This window comes from Gopherus evgoodei, chromosome 12 (assembly GCF_007399415.2).
Source record: "Gopherus evgoodei ecotype Sinaloan lineage chromosome 12, rGopEvg1_v1.p, whole genome shotgun sequence".
In the NCBI taxonomy this organism is placed as follows: domain Eukaryota; kingdom Metazoa; phylum Chordata; order Testudines; family Testudinidae; genus Gopherus; species Gopherus evgoodei.
Genome location: NC_044333.1, coordinates 3,956,206 through 3,972,193, shown reverse-complemented (window position 1 = coordinate 3,972,193; position 15,988 = coordinate 3,956,206).

Here is a 15,988-nt window from a genome sequence, read left to right as displayed (position 1 = left end):
TCAAAGCTTGTAACACCTCTGCCCTCACCCATTTTGCCATCAAATCTTTCATTTTGTTCACATATTCCCCATTACTCATATCAATATCCCTTTTAAGATTCCTAAATGTAACTCTATATGTTTCAGGGGTAATCTGAAACCTTTGTAAAACAGTGTTTTTGAATTTATAATAGTCTAAAGCATCCTCAATGGGCATTTCATTGAATACATTCAGAGCTTTACCAGTCAATTTTGCATCAGGGTAGGAACTCTCTTGGCAGCAACTCTTTCAATAGATCATGACCCTTCCCCTATACCTTACAAGGCCTGCTTTATACGTAAGATCACGACTATATGAAAATGAGGAATATGGGGGTTACAGTACGCTCCCTCAAGGTACATAACGTCACAGCCATTCTTGGCTGTAACTGGGCAATGCACCTTCTGCACTCGATCTTTTCTATTGTGTGTATGGCATATTTGACACAATGCTGGGCAATTCCTCATCTTGTGTCCTCAAGTACATTAGGGACTCAGGAGTCTTTGCCTCTCTTTTGTTTCCCCTCATTTCTAGTGTTCTGTCTTTTAAATGGTACCACATGGTCTGGTTGCTCATTCTGTCCTTGGTCACTTGGGGCCCAAATTGTCCTCTCACCAGTTGCACTGGCTCTGGCTCTGGCACGGGTAATGGTTTAAATCAGCTTCCTGCGGCAGGCTATTCCTGGCTTGGGCCCCAAATGATTCTGTTTAAGTTCTTATTCTGGGCACCATGGTAAGTGGGCACCTTCCAGGCGTGCATGAAGCAAACACCTGCCATATATGGTTCTCTCTTTTCTCCCATCCTCTCCCCAGAGGGAAGTTTACCTGATACATATTTTTATGATAGTGGCCACCAGGTGGTGCTGTCTTACAGTTCTTTTCTTTACCTGTGAGATATGAGCAAGTTTCAGTCTTGTAAGAAATGCTGCGCTATTGTTAGGTTGGTGATGGGGGGAGCTGTGGCAAGCAGCAGGGCAACTTGCTCTCTGCCTTAAGTTGACTAGAGCCAATTCTTGAGAAGGGTTGCTCCCTTCTAACTAAGCACGGGTGTTTGGCTTGAAATCCCTTTAAAAGGAGCTTGCCTGCATGCCTTTTGGGATGCCCTCTGTTCCAGAACTGGTGTCTATAATGTAAATAAACGAGATACACTACGAATATATCCAGACATCATGTCACTGATTTCACCTCCAGTGGGAAACTGACCGGTAAGGCCCTGAAATCTACCAGCACTCAGCAGAGAGGCAACATCATAGATCAATAATTTATTTATTGGATGGCTGCTATGCTCTGTTTAGCTCCTGAATCCTCCCCCTCTCACTGGGCTCGCTCAGAGGCTTAGCATGGTGTTAGCACAAGGACATTCAGGCCAGTACTGCATCATCTCATTTGCATAGCCTCTCCCATCCTGTTGGTATGACACCAATTCTTACAAGCAACAGGAGCCGTGGGGGCTATGAGCCATAGACCCGGGGTGGGGAACCCCTCCTGCTCTTGTTTTCCTGACTCAGTAATAAATGTTTCTTGTACAAGGAGCACGTTGATCCCCAGCTGTCTGCCCTGACCTTGGCTTGCTGATTCCCAGGGAACCTGGTGACCCTTACACAGAGAACTGCCTCCAAGTCAGTTGTGTAGAGCCAGGGGATTGGAAGGCAAATGAAACCGTGCTGGGGTGGGGGGGAGGGGGTTCACACTCTGTATAGAAGGCTCAACTGAGCAAGACACAAAAAAAGAAAATTGAAAAGGAAAAAGAAGAATAAATGAAAAGCTACTGGGGCTTTGCGAGGAGGAGGGGGACCATGCATCCATCTTCATCAGGCGCAGCCTGGGTTAATAATGCAGAGAGCTGTCAGCTGGCTTTTCAGGGCTAGCTTTCGGCAGCAGCATTCCTGGCTGGGCGGAAGGGGCAGGGAAGGAACAGAATACTAAATGCAGCCAGAGAACTCTTGCTCAGCTGGGGAACTCTCAGGATCCCTCCCCCCAGATTTTCCAAGTGAAAAGATTACCAAGATTAGAGAACCACAAGAAGAAGGGGGGGGGGCAGAAAGATCAGGGAGACTGTGGGCAGGGACAGGCTGCCATGAAACTGGCCTGGTTTTGTGATCAGAAAAAGAGTGGCTGTAACCCCTGGAAATCCAAAGCCATGAGACAAGCAGCCTGTCAGGGTGCATGAGCGTGTGAAATGCGGCCTGGGTAAGAGGCTGTGTCAGGAGATGGAAACTCCCTGTTCCAAGTCAGCCCACGCCAACCTCCCTGGAAACTACTGGTCATGTGATCACTGCTTAGTGACAAGAAATTGCTGGCCTCAGTGCCGTGTGAGACTGCAGGACAGCGTTGGGACCATGCCTTGTGTGAGTCACAGCTGAGAAAGCCAGATGCAGGAGAGCCTGATATGAAACTGGGCAGTGGCCCCCAAAATGGTGGTGATTCTAACGTTAGTGTTCACTGCGTCAGTAAAAGCAGTGAGTGCCTGTGGCACCACGCTGGTTAACGAGATGCTAAACCATGGTCCTCTGAGGCATTCCAGCCCCTAGCACCACCCGCACAGCTGGTCCTTAGGGTGAGAGGTTGCTGAAAGCCAGATGCATCATACACAAGGCTCTTCTAATCCCAAAGGACCAGCCACTCCCCTAGATCAATATATACTTTACATAAGCAGTTCTCAAACTGGGGGTCGGGACCATAGGTGCTGACTCTGTGGGTGCTCTGGGGATGGAGCACCCACATGGTAAAATTGGCAGCTCCCCTCCTGGCCCCAGTTCACCTCCGCCTCCTGCCCTGAGTGGCTGCTGTGTCCTGCTTCTTCCCCCCCCACTCCCAGTGCTTGCACCACGAAACAGCCATTTTGCACAGCAAGCTGAGGAAGGAGGAGGAATAACGCAGCGTGCTTGGGGAAGAGGTGGGGATTGATCCGGTGGAGTTGGGGGTGTGTGAGCACCCACTGGTTGGGACCTTGTTTTAATGGGGTTGCCAGGGCTGGCTTAGACATGCTGGGGCCAAAGCTGCAGTCCAAGGCTTAGGTTACAGGCTCCCTGTTTGTTTGTTGTTATAGAGAGATATACACCAATCTCCTAGAACTGGAAGGGACCCTGAAGGGTCATTGAGTCCAGCCCCATGCCTTCACTAGCAGGACCAGGTACTGATTTTGTCCCAGGTCCCTAAGTGGCCCCCTCAAGGATTGAACTCACAGCCCTAGGTTTAGCAGGCCAATGCTCAAACCACTGGGCTATCCCCCTGCCTGTGGCTGAAACCTTTGGGCTGTGGCTTTGACCCCCCCCCACACACCTGGGGCGTGGGACTCAGGCAAGCTTGGGTTGCGATCCCCTCTCCTGGGGTCATGCAGTAATTGTTGTGAGTAACAGTAGGGGAAAAATTGGCATATATAGATATATCTTCCTACTGGATTTTCCACTGCATGCATCTGATGAAGTGGGCTCTAGCCCATGAAAGCTTATGCCCAAATAAATTTGTTAGTCTCTAAGATATCACAAGGACTCCCGTTCTTTTTGCTGATACAGACTAACACGGCTGCTACTCTGAAACAAGATAACCAAGACACTCATGTTGCTGCTGTCCTGCGATAGAAACTTTCACTCTTCCTCCTCTTTAGACTCACTCCAAGATGGTTAGAAATCAAATTGCTTGATGATCTGTGACTTCTTCATTACAGCCTAGAGGGGGTTGTGTGGCCTGGGGTTCTGAGTGTGTCTTTCTCCCTGTCTCTGTATTCAGCGCCTCTGCCAGGGAAGTCACTGAGGTGTGCCAGCTCTGATTGCAGCAGATGGAAGCACCTTGTCTGCAGATGTCTCTTCTGCTGGCATGTGAAGCTTCCGAGAAGACAGTCAACTCCAGAAACAAGCTGCAGCCTCTCTCCGAGCTCAGCAATTCGTTATTCCACTCAGGGAAAGTTGCTCAGTCACCTCTGAGGCCAGAGAGAAAACGGAAGCAGAGCAGAATGGAAGCTGTGACTTGCATCACCGTTTTACACAAAAATCCGTTCTCCTAGGCAGCAGGATGCTCCTTCGCCCAAGTCACTGTCACAGGCACTCTGGTGTGTGTGGGTGTGTGTATGCGCGAAAGAGAAATTTGTCTCTATTCCCCTGATAAATAACACCCATATAGAGTGTCACCGGCTGTCCAGCATGTACTACCCCTTGACTGCCCATGGCTGATCTACAACGGGTATGGGTCTGCTAGATTTCCAAAGCACTGCACAACCACTGACTCCTTAGCCCTATCAACCATTCCAGTGAGGTTGGAAAGGATCATTCTCACCATTTTACAGAATGAGGAAACTAAGTCCCGGAGGTGAAATGACTTGCTCCAGGCAGCCAGGAGTGGAACCGGGAGTCCTTGCTGCCAGGCCATGCTGATCTTAGACTGAGGGGTGGGACAGGTCTCACCTTCACTCCAGCCCTACTTGGGGGTCATTAAACCTTCCTGAGTTCATGAAACCTTTCTCATTTTGACAGGGCATCCAAAGACGTGATGGTAAAAGCCACAGGGCCAAATCATGTGGTCTTTGCTCAGGCAGAACCCTCATTCCCTGCCTAGGGATGCCCCCTCCTTATGGAGGAGGGACTGACGGCCAAGGAATCCATCCCTGGTTTTACAGGGAGCCCGGTACCTGCTTGGGCAAGGCTCTGGGGGTCCAGACAGTGCTGTGTGTGGATACCCAGGCTGTGCAGAGATGCTGAAAGCCCACAGCTCGGTGCCCTGCTCCAGAGTCTCACTGCTTGGAATTAAGGAGCTCGCACTAAGTGGATCCCAACGCTGCGAGCTTCTCTCGCAGAGGGGCAGGTGTGTTACAGGGTGAGCCTGTAGCCAGGGGCTATGTCTAGACCAGGGCAGTTTCCCACATCAGTGGAGTTACCCAGCTGTAAATCCCTAATGTAGATGCTCTAAGTGGTCTCAAAGCTTTTTAAGCCCAAGATCACTTCTTGAATTTAAATGCAACCCAGAATCTACCTCAGAGAAAATATAGAAATAACAATTGCTCCACCCCTGCCCTGAGGTCTCACTCTGTCCCACCCCTTCTTCAAGGCCCCGCCCCACTCACTCCATCCCCCATCCCTCTGTCACTTGCTTTCCCCCACCCTCCCTCACTTTCACTGGGCTGGGCTGGGGGTGGGAGTGCTGGCTCTGGGCTGGGGCGAGGGATTTGGAGTGTGGGAGGGGCTCTGGGCTGAGCCTGGGACAGGGGGTTCGGTTGCAGGATGGGGTTCAGGTGAGGGCTCTGAGAGAGAGTTTGGGTGCAGAAGGGGATGTGGGATGCTGGCTCCGGGAGGGGGCTCAGGACTCTGACAACGGGTTGGGGTTTAGGGTGCAGGCGGGGCTGCAGGGTGCAGGAGGGGGCTCAGGACGGGGGCGGGGGTTAGGGTGCAGGAGGAGATGCAGGCTCTGGGAGGGAGTTTGGGTGCAGGCAGCAGAGAGTTGGGGTTCAGGAGGTGTTTGGGGTGTGGGCTCCAGCCAGGTTCCACTTATCTCTTGTGGCTCCCAGGTGGCAGCATAGCAGGGCTAAGGCAGGCTCCCTGCCTGGCCTGGCCCTGCCCCGCTCCCGGAAGCAGCTGGCATGTCCCTGTAGACAAGGGCAGCCCGGGGAGACCCCCTGCTCCCCCCAGGAGCCGCTGCCGGATATGCCCACCGCTTCCAGGAGCAGCACAGGGATATGGCAGGCAGGAAGCCTGCCTTAGCCCCGCTGTGCCACCGCGGACAGTTAGCGGCCGGCTGCAGGAGGGTTAGTAACCCTAGATCGCAATGAAATGGTTGATCGAGGAGCCTCTGACAGTCAGTCTCAGTGACTGAGACTGAGACCGACTGTCAAATGCTCCATGATCCACCAGTCAATCGCGATCTACCGGTTGGTGATCACTGCTCTAGACAAGAATGCTGGTAACTTCCTCCGGAGTTCTCCTGGCCATGTTACAGTGATGTCTGCCACCTTCACCCCAGAGTCAGGGGAGCCTGGCTTCTGGTTCACCTCCGATTTGCTGCAATTGTGCTTCCAAACAAGATCCACACAATGTCCAATCTCTTACTCTGCCTAACTGCTGCTGCTGCTAAGGTAGATCCTCTAAAAGCAATTCCTCCCCTCAGGGAACTGCTGTGGGCACAGGCACAGCTGCTCACAGCATTAGATAAACACTGCCTCTCCCTCCCATGGACTCTCCCCCAGGGGTGAAAGTAACTTACAGGACTTACCGGTACTGCTGGACTCCTGAGGGGGGCGTGGCCTCAAGTGGAAGAGGCGGGGCTCTCAAGTTTTAAAGGCCCTAGGGCACCGGCTGTGTCTGGGAGCCCCAGGGCTTTTAAATCAACCAGGGACTCCCAGCTGAAGAGGTGGCTGGGAGCCCCCTGGGGCTCAGGGGAAAATTAAAGGGCCTGGGGCTCCAGCTGCCATGGGGAACCCCAAGCTTTGCCAGGCTGGGGCCAGGATTTAAAGGGCTCTGGGCTGCCCACAGCCGCGGGGACCCCTGAGCCCTTTAAATCCCACCCCAGCCCAGCCTCCGGAGCCACGGGTGGGATTCAAAGGGCTCTGGGCTGCCCACAGTGGTGGGGAGCTCTGAGCCTTTTAAATCCCAGCCCCAGCCCGGCTGCCAGAGCTGCAGGTGGGATTTAAAGGGCTCTGGGCTGCCTGCAGCCGTGGGGACCCCTGAGCCCTTTAAATCCCACCCCAGCCCAGCCACCTGAGCCACGGGCGAGATTCAAAAGGCTCTGGGCTGCCCAGCGGCAGGGAGCGATGAGCCCTTTAAATCCCAGACCGGCGGCAGGGAGTTAAAGGGCTCTGGGCTGCCTGCAGCCTCAGGGAGCCCTGAGCCCTTTAAATCCAGCCCCAGCCCGGCTGCCGGAGCCATGGGTGGGATTCAAAGGGCTCTGGGCTGCCCGCAGTGGTGGGGACCTCTGAGCCCTTTAAATCCCAGCCCCAGCCCGGCTGTTGGAGCTGCAGCTGAGATTTAAAGGGCTCTGGGCTGCCCGCAGCTGCGGGCAGCCCAGAGCCCTTTAAATCTCTGCCGTGGAAGCTAGTGCGGTCTGGCATGGCGTACTGGCTCTTACCAGTATGCTGTACCAGACCGTACCAGCTTACTTTCACCTCTGCTCTCCCCTGTCACTGAAACTGCCCGGCCTGGTCGCTACTGATGTTACCCATGCACAGAGACAGGCTGGGAAGATAGGACTCACTTTACACTTCTCTCTCCAGCAGTAATTGTGCAGGCTCTTTTTGCCTTGTGCACTGCTATAGGGGATGTATAGAGAAGCAGACTCTGGGAACCTGCCTGCGGGCTCAGGGCTCCTCTGGTGATTCATCCTGTTATCAGGTGCTCAGATGCCATGCAGGTTCAGTATACTCATTGCTGAGACGGAGCAATGAGTATACTGCAAGCAAGCTCCATCCAAGATACAAGGCGGCCTGGAGCTTCCCTCAGGGGCAGAGGGAATGAGGGTCTTGGACAGAGAGGTCTTGTAGGAAAACTGTATGATCAGCCAAGTTTTGGGGCATTTCCCATGATGTTATTATGTTATGATTACAGAGACTCTGTGGATATGGGGAAAGCAGTGGACGTGATATACGTTGACTTTAGCAAAGCTTTTGGTACGATCTCCCACAGTATTCTTGCCAGCAAGTTAAAGAAGTATGGATTGGATAAATGGACTATAAGGTGGATAGAAAGCTGGCTAGATCGTCAGGTTCAACAGGTAGTGATCAATGGCCTGATATCTTGTTGGCAGGTAGTATGAAGCGAGCGCCCCAGGGGTCGGTCCTGGGGCCGGTTTTGTTCAACATCTTCATTAATGATCTGGATGATGGGATGGACTGCACCCTCAGCAAGTTTGTGGATGACACTAAGCTGGAGGGAGAGGTAGATACGCTGGTGGGTAGGGATAGGGTCCAGAGTGACCTAGACAAATTGGAAGATTGGGCCAAAAGAAATCTGATGAGGTTCAACAAGGACAAGTGCAGAGTCCTGCACTAAGGATGGAAGAATCCCATTCACTGCTACAGACTAGGGACCGAATGGCTAGGAAGCAGTTCTGCAGAAAAGGACCTAGGAGTTACAGTGGAGAAGAAGCTGGATATGAGTCAGTGGTGTGCATTTGTTGCCAAGAAGGTCAACGGTATATTGGGCTGCATTAGTAGGAGCATTGGCAGCAGATCGAGGGACGTGATCATTCCCCTCTATTCGGCACTGGTGAGGTCACATCTGGAGTATTGTGTCCAGTTTTGGGGTCCCCACTACAGAGGGGATGTGAACAAATTGGAGACAGTCCAACAGAGGACAACAAAAATGATTAGGGGGCTGGGGCACATGACTTACAAGGAGAGGCTGAGGGAACTGGGATTGTTTAGTCTGCAGAAGAGAAGAGTGAGGGGGATTTGATAGCAGCCTTCAACTACCTGAAGAAGGGTCTCAAAGAGGATGGAGCTCGGCTGTTCTCAGTGGTGGCAGATGACAGAACAAGGAATGGTCTCGCGGTGGGGGAGGTCTAGGTTGGCGTGACAGGTTTGGGAATCCCCACCGCAGCACCTCCTACTGGCACGTCTGGGAATTAGCTCTGTCCTCTGCGGGGCGCCCTCTGCCGGTGGTGTCTCGTCCATCATCTGCTCCCCTCTTGGTGTCTGGACCTGTGTTGCTCCCTACTCAGCAGTGCCCTCTTCAGGACACTGCCCTCCAGCAGTGCCTACTGCTCTGGTCTCACCACCTTCCGGGGGTCTGGTATTATCAGCAGTCCCCCATCTGCACCTGTTCTAGTGGCCGGCTGCAGCCTCAAAGTCTAGCCCCTTTGTCCCAGGAGCCAGCCACAGCCTGTATCAGGCCACACACCTCCTCAGCCAGGTGTAGTACAATGGGGAAGGGGGGACCCAGGCCCACCCAATACTCTGGGTCCTGACCCATGGACCCTCTAGCGGCAGCCTCCCTGCTCTCCTTCTCTCCCCTTATCAGACTTTGTCCCTGGGCCGCTTCTCTTTCTGCCCTGTGCACTCGCTCGGCCCTTTGTAGCCAGGCCTGTAGCCTAGGGTTTTCCTTGGCTGGAACTCCCCAGCACTGCTCTGTCCAAGGTGCTACCTTTCAGCCCAGGAGCCAGTCCTCCTCCTTAGCAGTCAGAGAGAGCTGCCTCTCTTCCTGCTAGGCAGCCTTTATATAGGGCCTAATCCGTCCCTGATTGACTTCCTCTGCCCTGCCCTGATTGGCTCCTAACAGGCCTCTGTTCCAGCCTTTTTCTCAGGGGGTGGGGCACTGCCCCACCACAGTTGGATATTAGGAAACACTTTTTCACTAGGAGGGTGGTGAAGCACTGGACTGGGTCACCTAGGGAGGTGGTGGAATCTCCTTCCTTACATGTTTTTAAGGTCAGGCTTGACAAAGCCCTGGCTGGGATGATTTAGTTGAGGATTGGTCCTGCTTTGAGCAGAGGGTGGGACTAGATACCTCCTGAGGTCCCTTCCAACCCTAATTGTCTATGATTCTATTATTCAAGCTACCAGTAAAGCCAAGCCTCAGGTATGGGGTAAATTTGGACTACACCCATTAGGCCTGAGTTTCTGTTCCCTGCACCATGTGCAACTATTCACATTGGTGCAAAAGAAGGGGAAAATGCTACTCACCCTATGCAGGTTTGTACTCACCCTGCACTGGTTTGCACGGTTGAACATGGTACAGGGCAGTGGAGGAGCTGCCTCGCTGTGTGCATTCTGTGATCAGCACTCCATGGGCTTACCAGGCCAGCGGCCCCCCTCGGGACTTCTCCCAATCCTGCTGTAGTCTCTCATTGGATACTAGATTGGGTCTGTCTTATAGCACCCTCCTGCCGTGGGACCAAGCTTTATCCTGCCAGGTCAGCTCGCTCCCTGGTAGTACTGGGCTGTGCTTTCTCAGGGAACCAGGGATGCTGTCTTCAGCTGGGGGAGTTCCTTTTACTGAGCCTTTGTAAGAAACCAATCCCACCCTATGCAGATGCTCACTTCAGAGTCTAGGCAAGCAGATCTGTCCCTCCCCAGCAGTGGGGCAAGTAGAAATAATTTCTTGCTAGTACTGCACTCATGGGAGGGATGCAAGGGAGGGGACCAAAGAGTCCTGTGGCACCGTATAGACTAACAGACATATTGGAGCATGAGCTTTCGTGGGTGAATACCCACTTTGTTGGATACATGAACCTCCCCACATGACCCTCCATGTGACTCTGCCCAGCCCCGCCCTCAGCCTGGGGCCCCCACGCTCTCCCCGTCCCCTCCGATACCCCCCTTACCTGTGCTGTTGTAAAATGATACTTTGAGCCCCTGATGCCACCTGTATTCCAGGTGTCGCTGAGGATCCAGCAGCACCCCACATTGCAAACTTCTTAAATGAAAGAAGGATAGGCTGGACAATCACCCTACTGTTCCTTAACACACTCTCAGTGCCTCTCTATGTCCAAACCAAGCTTCTGCCAGCTTGCCTCTATCTAAGGATCGCTCTTCGCCAGGCACCAGGAAAGCAAAGATGCGGTGCCACCCAGGTTTGATGGATAAGAGGCATAGAGCTGTGTGTGCCACGTACATCTTGCTAGAACTACAGCCAACATTGTTTTATTATTTTCCTCAGCATGACATGCAGGAGGGGCCATCGAAACCAGCCTGGCAGAACATGCATGAGAAGTGCGTCTGGGCAGATGAGCAACTGGTCAAAATCACATTCTCTGATCTCTTGAGGCCAAATCCTGTTCCCACTGAAATAAATATGGCAGGCGACCAGTTTGGCTTAACAGTGAAATCCTTGCTGATCTTAAATGCAAAAAAGAAATTTACAAGAAGTGGAAGACTGGACAAATGACCAGGGAGGAGTATAAAAATATTGCTCAGGCATGCAGGAGTGACATCAGGAAGGCCAAATCACACTTGGAGTTGCAGGTAGCAAGAGATGTTAAGAGTAAAAAGAAGGGTTTCTTCAGGTATGTTAGCAACAAAAAGAAAGTCAAGGAAAGTGTGGGCCCCTTACTGAATGAGGGTGGCAACCTAGTGACAGAGGATGTGGAAAAAGCTAATGCACTCAATGATTTTTTTGCCTCTGTCTTCGCAAACAAGTTCAGCTCCCAGACTGCTGCACTGGGCAAGCACAGTATGGGGAGAAGGTGACCATCCCTCTGTGGAGAAAGAAGGGGTTCAGGATTATTTAGAAAAACTGGATGAGCACAAGTCCATGGGGCCGGATGCGCTGCATCCAAGGGTGCTAAAGGAGTTGGTGGATGTGATTACAGAGCCATTGGCCATTATCTTTGAAAACTCATGGCTATCGGGTGAGGTCTCGGATGACAGGAAAAAGGCTAATGTAGTGCCCATCTTTAAAAAAGGTAAGAAGGAGGATCCGGGGAACTATGGGCCAGTCAGCCTCACCTGAGTCCCTGGAAAAATCATGGAGCAGGTCCTCAAGGAATCAATTCTGAAGCACTTAGAGGAGAGGAAAGTGATCAGAAACAGTCAGCATGGATTCACCAAGGGCAAGTCATGCCTGACTAAGCTAATTGCCTTCTAAGAGGAGATAACTGGCTCTGTGGATGAGGAGAAAGCAGTGGAGGTTTATTCCTTGACTTTAGCAAAGCTTTAGATACCATCTCCCACAATATTCTTGCCGGCAAGTTAAAGAAGTATGGGCTGGATGAATGGACTATAAGGTGGATAGAAAGCTGGCTAGATCGTCGGTCTCAACAGGTAGTGATCAACGGCTCCATGTCTAGTTGGCAGTCAGTTTCAATGGAGTACCCCAAGGTTGGTCCTGGTGCCAGTTTTGTTCAATATCTTCATTAATGATCTGGAGGATGGTGTGGATTGAACCCTCAGCAAGTTTGCAGATGACACTAAACTGAGAGGAGTGGTAGATATACTGGAGGGTAGGAATAGGATACAGAGGGACCTAGACAAATTAGAGGACTGGGACAAAAGAAACCTGATGAGGTTCAATCAGGGCAAGTACAGAGTCCTGCACTTAGGACAGAAGAATCCAATGCACTGCTACAGACTAGGGACCAACTGGGTAGGCAGCAGTTCTGCAGAAAAGGACCTAGGGGTTACAGTGGACAAGAAGCTGGATATGAGTCAACAGGGTGCCCTCGTTGCCAAGAAGGCTAATGGCATTTTGGGCTGTATAAGTAGGAGCATTGCCAGCAGATCAAGGGACTTGATCATCCCACTCTATTCGGCATTGGTGAGGCCACATCTGGAGTACTGTGTCCAGTTTTGGGCCCCACACTACAAGAAGGATGTGGAAAAATAGGAAAGAGTCAAGCAGAGGGCAACAAAAATGATTAGGGGGCTGGAGCACATGACTTATGAGGAGAGGCTGAGGGAACTGGGATTGTTTAGTCTGCAGAAGAGAAGAGTGAGTGGGGATTTGATAGCTGCTTTCAACTACCTGAAGGGGGCTCCAAAGAGGATGGATCTAGATTGTTCTCAGTGGTAGCAGATGACAGAACAAGGAGTAATGGTCTCAAGTTGCAGTGGGGAGGTCTAGGTTGGATATTAGGAAACACTATTTCACTAGAAGGGTGGTGAAGCCCTGGAATGGGTTCTCTAGGGAGGTGGTGGAATCTCCTTCCTTAGAGGTTTTTAAGGTCAGGCTCGACAAAGCCCTGGCTGGGATGATTTAGTTGGGATTGGTCCTGCTTTGAGCAGGGGGTTGGACTAGATACCTCCTGAGGTCCCTTCAAACCCTGAGATTCTAGGATTCTCTGGTAAGGGCAGATGCCTGCTCACACTGGCCCTTACCGGGTGTGGAAATCACTAGAGAAGTGCTAATCCACCAGGTCCTCTGCAAGGCGCCAGTGGGTGAAAGCAGAGGCCAGGCATGACCAGCGCAGCAAATCCTGCCCTGCCCATGCACAGGAGTTGCAAGGACACATAACGAGAAAGGAGTTCATCTTTGCTTTGGTCTGTCTCCAAGCCCAGGCGGCCAGTGTCTGAGCTGTCAGACACCCGCTGCTTGTTTCTACTGCATGTTCCTTCTGCTACCGCCACAGGATAACTGAGCCGCCCCATGGCTGACAGGGGCAGCAGCAGTCACCCGTCTAACCAGCTCCAGACTGAACTCATTGGGGTGGCGACAGGATCGCCCAGCATCAGAGCTCCCATGCGTCCTACCAACGGCAGGTCGCCTCGTGCCCCGCCGGCTATTTATTTCTGATTACAGAGCACCATGGCTGCTCAGGGATCCTTATGACAGAGAGTCAGACACATCCCCTGCCCTGGAGATTTTGTAGTCTCTGTGAAAATGGGAACAGCAGGAGTGGATAATAGTGCAGCAAGGCTGGAGGAGGATGGGGGGGTTGGGCAGTGGGATTATTGTGCAATTATTTGGGAGGCTAATTCACCTGTCAAGAGAATAACAAAGGTGGGGGTTGTTCATTGCACAAGTGTTTTAAATTATTTCGTGTGTGTATGTGTGTGTGTGTGTGCGCGCGCGCGTGTGTGTGCAGTTCCCTTGGTTTGCCTGTGTTGAATAGATTATTGCTCAAGCCACTTTTGAACTCAGATGGATAAATCTCCAAAACCCATGGCCTGAAAGCCGGGTGATCCAAACAGAATTCTCCTGGAGGAGGAAGTATGTTCTGAGGGTCAGGCAGAGACTTGGGAGACTTGACTTCTGCCACAAGCTCCCCAGTGACCCTGGCAAATCACTGAATCTTCCTCTGCCTCAGTTTCCCCTTTGTAAAATGGAAGTGATAGAGCCAATGTGCTTTGCAGGAGTGCTGGCAATGAATGCCCGTAAAGAAATGCTTCTGGGCCCCATTTATGCCTTGCTACCATAAGTAAGGTGCGCACATGAGATAGAATCTTCTCCCAAATTGAAAGTCAGGAACTACAAAAGGTTTCTAATGCCACACCCTGCAGAGGGATCATATGTTGCCCCTCACCATTCTGGAGACGCACACAATCTCATCTGCAAAGAGAATCTTATTTCCTTATCTTCTATCGTCAGATCTGGAGGAGCCTAGGCCCACGAGGCTTGGAAGATCCCTCTGACTTGCACAGCAGGATCTGGACATCTTGTTCCAGAGCCTGAAGCTGTGCCTATGAACAGCCTCAGGAGGGAAGAGAGACAGCACAGGAGGGAACACTTCACAACACGGCAGAACAAAGGACTGGAAAATAGTGACCTGCACAGAGCGTGAAGCAAGGAGGAGCCAGTAGAGGAAATGTAGACGGTAAATCTGGAGGTGGAGAATCAGGCCTGCTCCTGCAGGGCCCCAGCAGAGGTGTTTTCTCCAGACCTGAAGAGCAGCCATGTGCTTTCAGTCTGAATGACAGTTTTCACTGAGATAGAGAGCACAGTGTGTTCATCTCTGCTACCATGCTGCATTAACTCTGCCTCACTCCACGGCAGGGAGGCACAGCCCTACTACCCATAACAGATCAATGCAGTGAAAACAAAATCAGGCCAGTTACATGCGCTTCCATTAATGCTTTCACAGGCCCCAGCTTAGCCACTGTCCCACGCAGGGCCTTGCTAAGGCACCAGGGTATGTCACTGCAGTTGCCCGCTCTTCACTCCCACCCCTACCTCAGTCACCTCCAGTGACTCTGCTTCCCTTCCACCTTCTCCACCCACGTCCAGTTACTCCCTCTCTGGGGCTTCCTGTGCACAACCTCTTTCTCCTGCTGCCAGCCTGACCCTCCAGCGCTGAGCTGTGTCCTTGTGCCTGGCTAATAAACGTGCTCCTAAAAGGAAGGTTTGGTGCTCTGGCTCATCCTCATACTACTGCTCACGGCCCAACAGCCACTAGAAAAGTATACCGAGGAGGCTCACGCTGCAGCGGCTGTATTCTTAGCCCAGGGGTCGGCAACCTATGCTCAAATAAATTTGTTCCAGTCTATGCATCTGATGAAGTGGGCTGTAGCCCATGAAAGCTTATGCTCAAATAAATTTGTTAGTCTCTAAGGTGCCACAAGTACTCCTGTTCTTTTTGCAGAAGTGCTGTGCCGAGTCTTCATTTATTCATTCTAATTTAAGGTTTCGATTGCCAGTAATACATTTGAACATTTTAGAAGGTCTCTTTCTATGTTTATAATATATAACTAAACTATTGTTGTATGTAAAGTAAATAAGGTTTTTAAAATGTTTAAGGAGCTTCGTTTAAAATTAAATTAAAATGCAGAGCCCCCCGGACCGGTGGCCAGGACCCGGCCACTGTGGGTGCCACTGAAAATCAGTTTGCGTGCCACCTTTGGCATGCATGCCATAGGTTGCCTACCCCTGTCTTAGATTGACAAGACTCTAAAAGAAGTAGAGAGAGCTGAAAATTTCTCAGGTGACCAATCTGGCCACAAACACCTTTAATTCAGCTGCTGCTGCAAAAGGCAGAACAAAGCCATTCAGCCCCATACTTACTATGTATTGACTGAGACAATGTCCCATTAATAAAATGACCTGAGATTCATCAGCTACCTCCTCCAGCCTATAAAAATAACCTACAGACTCAATGAAACAGACTTTCCACTGCATGAAGCCTGTCTGACTCTCTGGAGCAATGATGAAAGAGATGTACCCGGGGCATCCCAGAGTGCAGTGACTCGGTTTCCCCGTCTGCAAACAGGAGATAATGAGATGTGCCCTCTCTAATAAAGTACTTAGGAATTTTCTGCTGCGAAGCCATTGGGAATTCTTGCTGCCATGGTAGCTCCTGTCCATGCGGGGCCATGTCAGGTGATGAGCTGCCAGCCACGCTCATTCCCGTAGCCTGCCCCCTGGGGAGCAGCCCCCGGGCTCTCACACATGCTGTGCAATGTGCTCCAGTCTCCTTGGAGATGGCCCTAATGTCATTGGCTTTGTGCCTCAGTAGACTGCACCCCTCCCCCTTGCCTCACCTTTCTCCCCCGTTTGCCTCCAAGTGAGATAGCTGAGATGTTGCCTCTTCCCATTAGAGTCTGGCTTAATTACCCAGGGTAGCCAGGGTGGGCAGGGCCCCAGGAATTCCAGGAAACCCATTGACTTCTGGGGATTTGGAG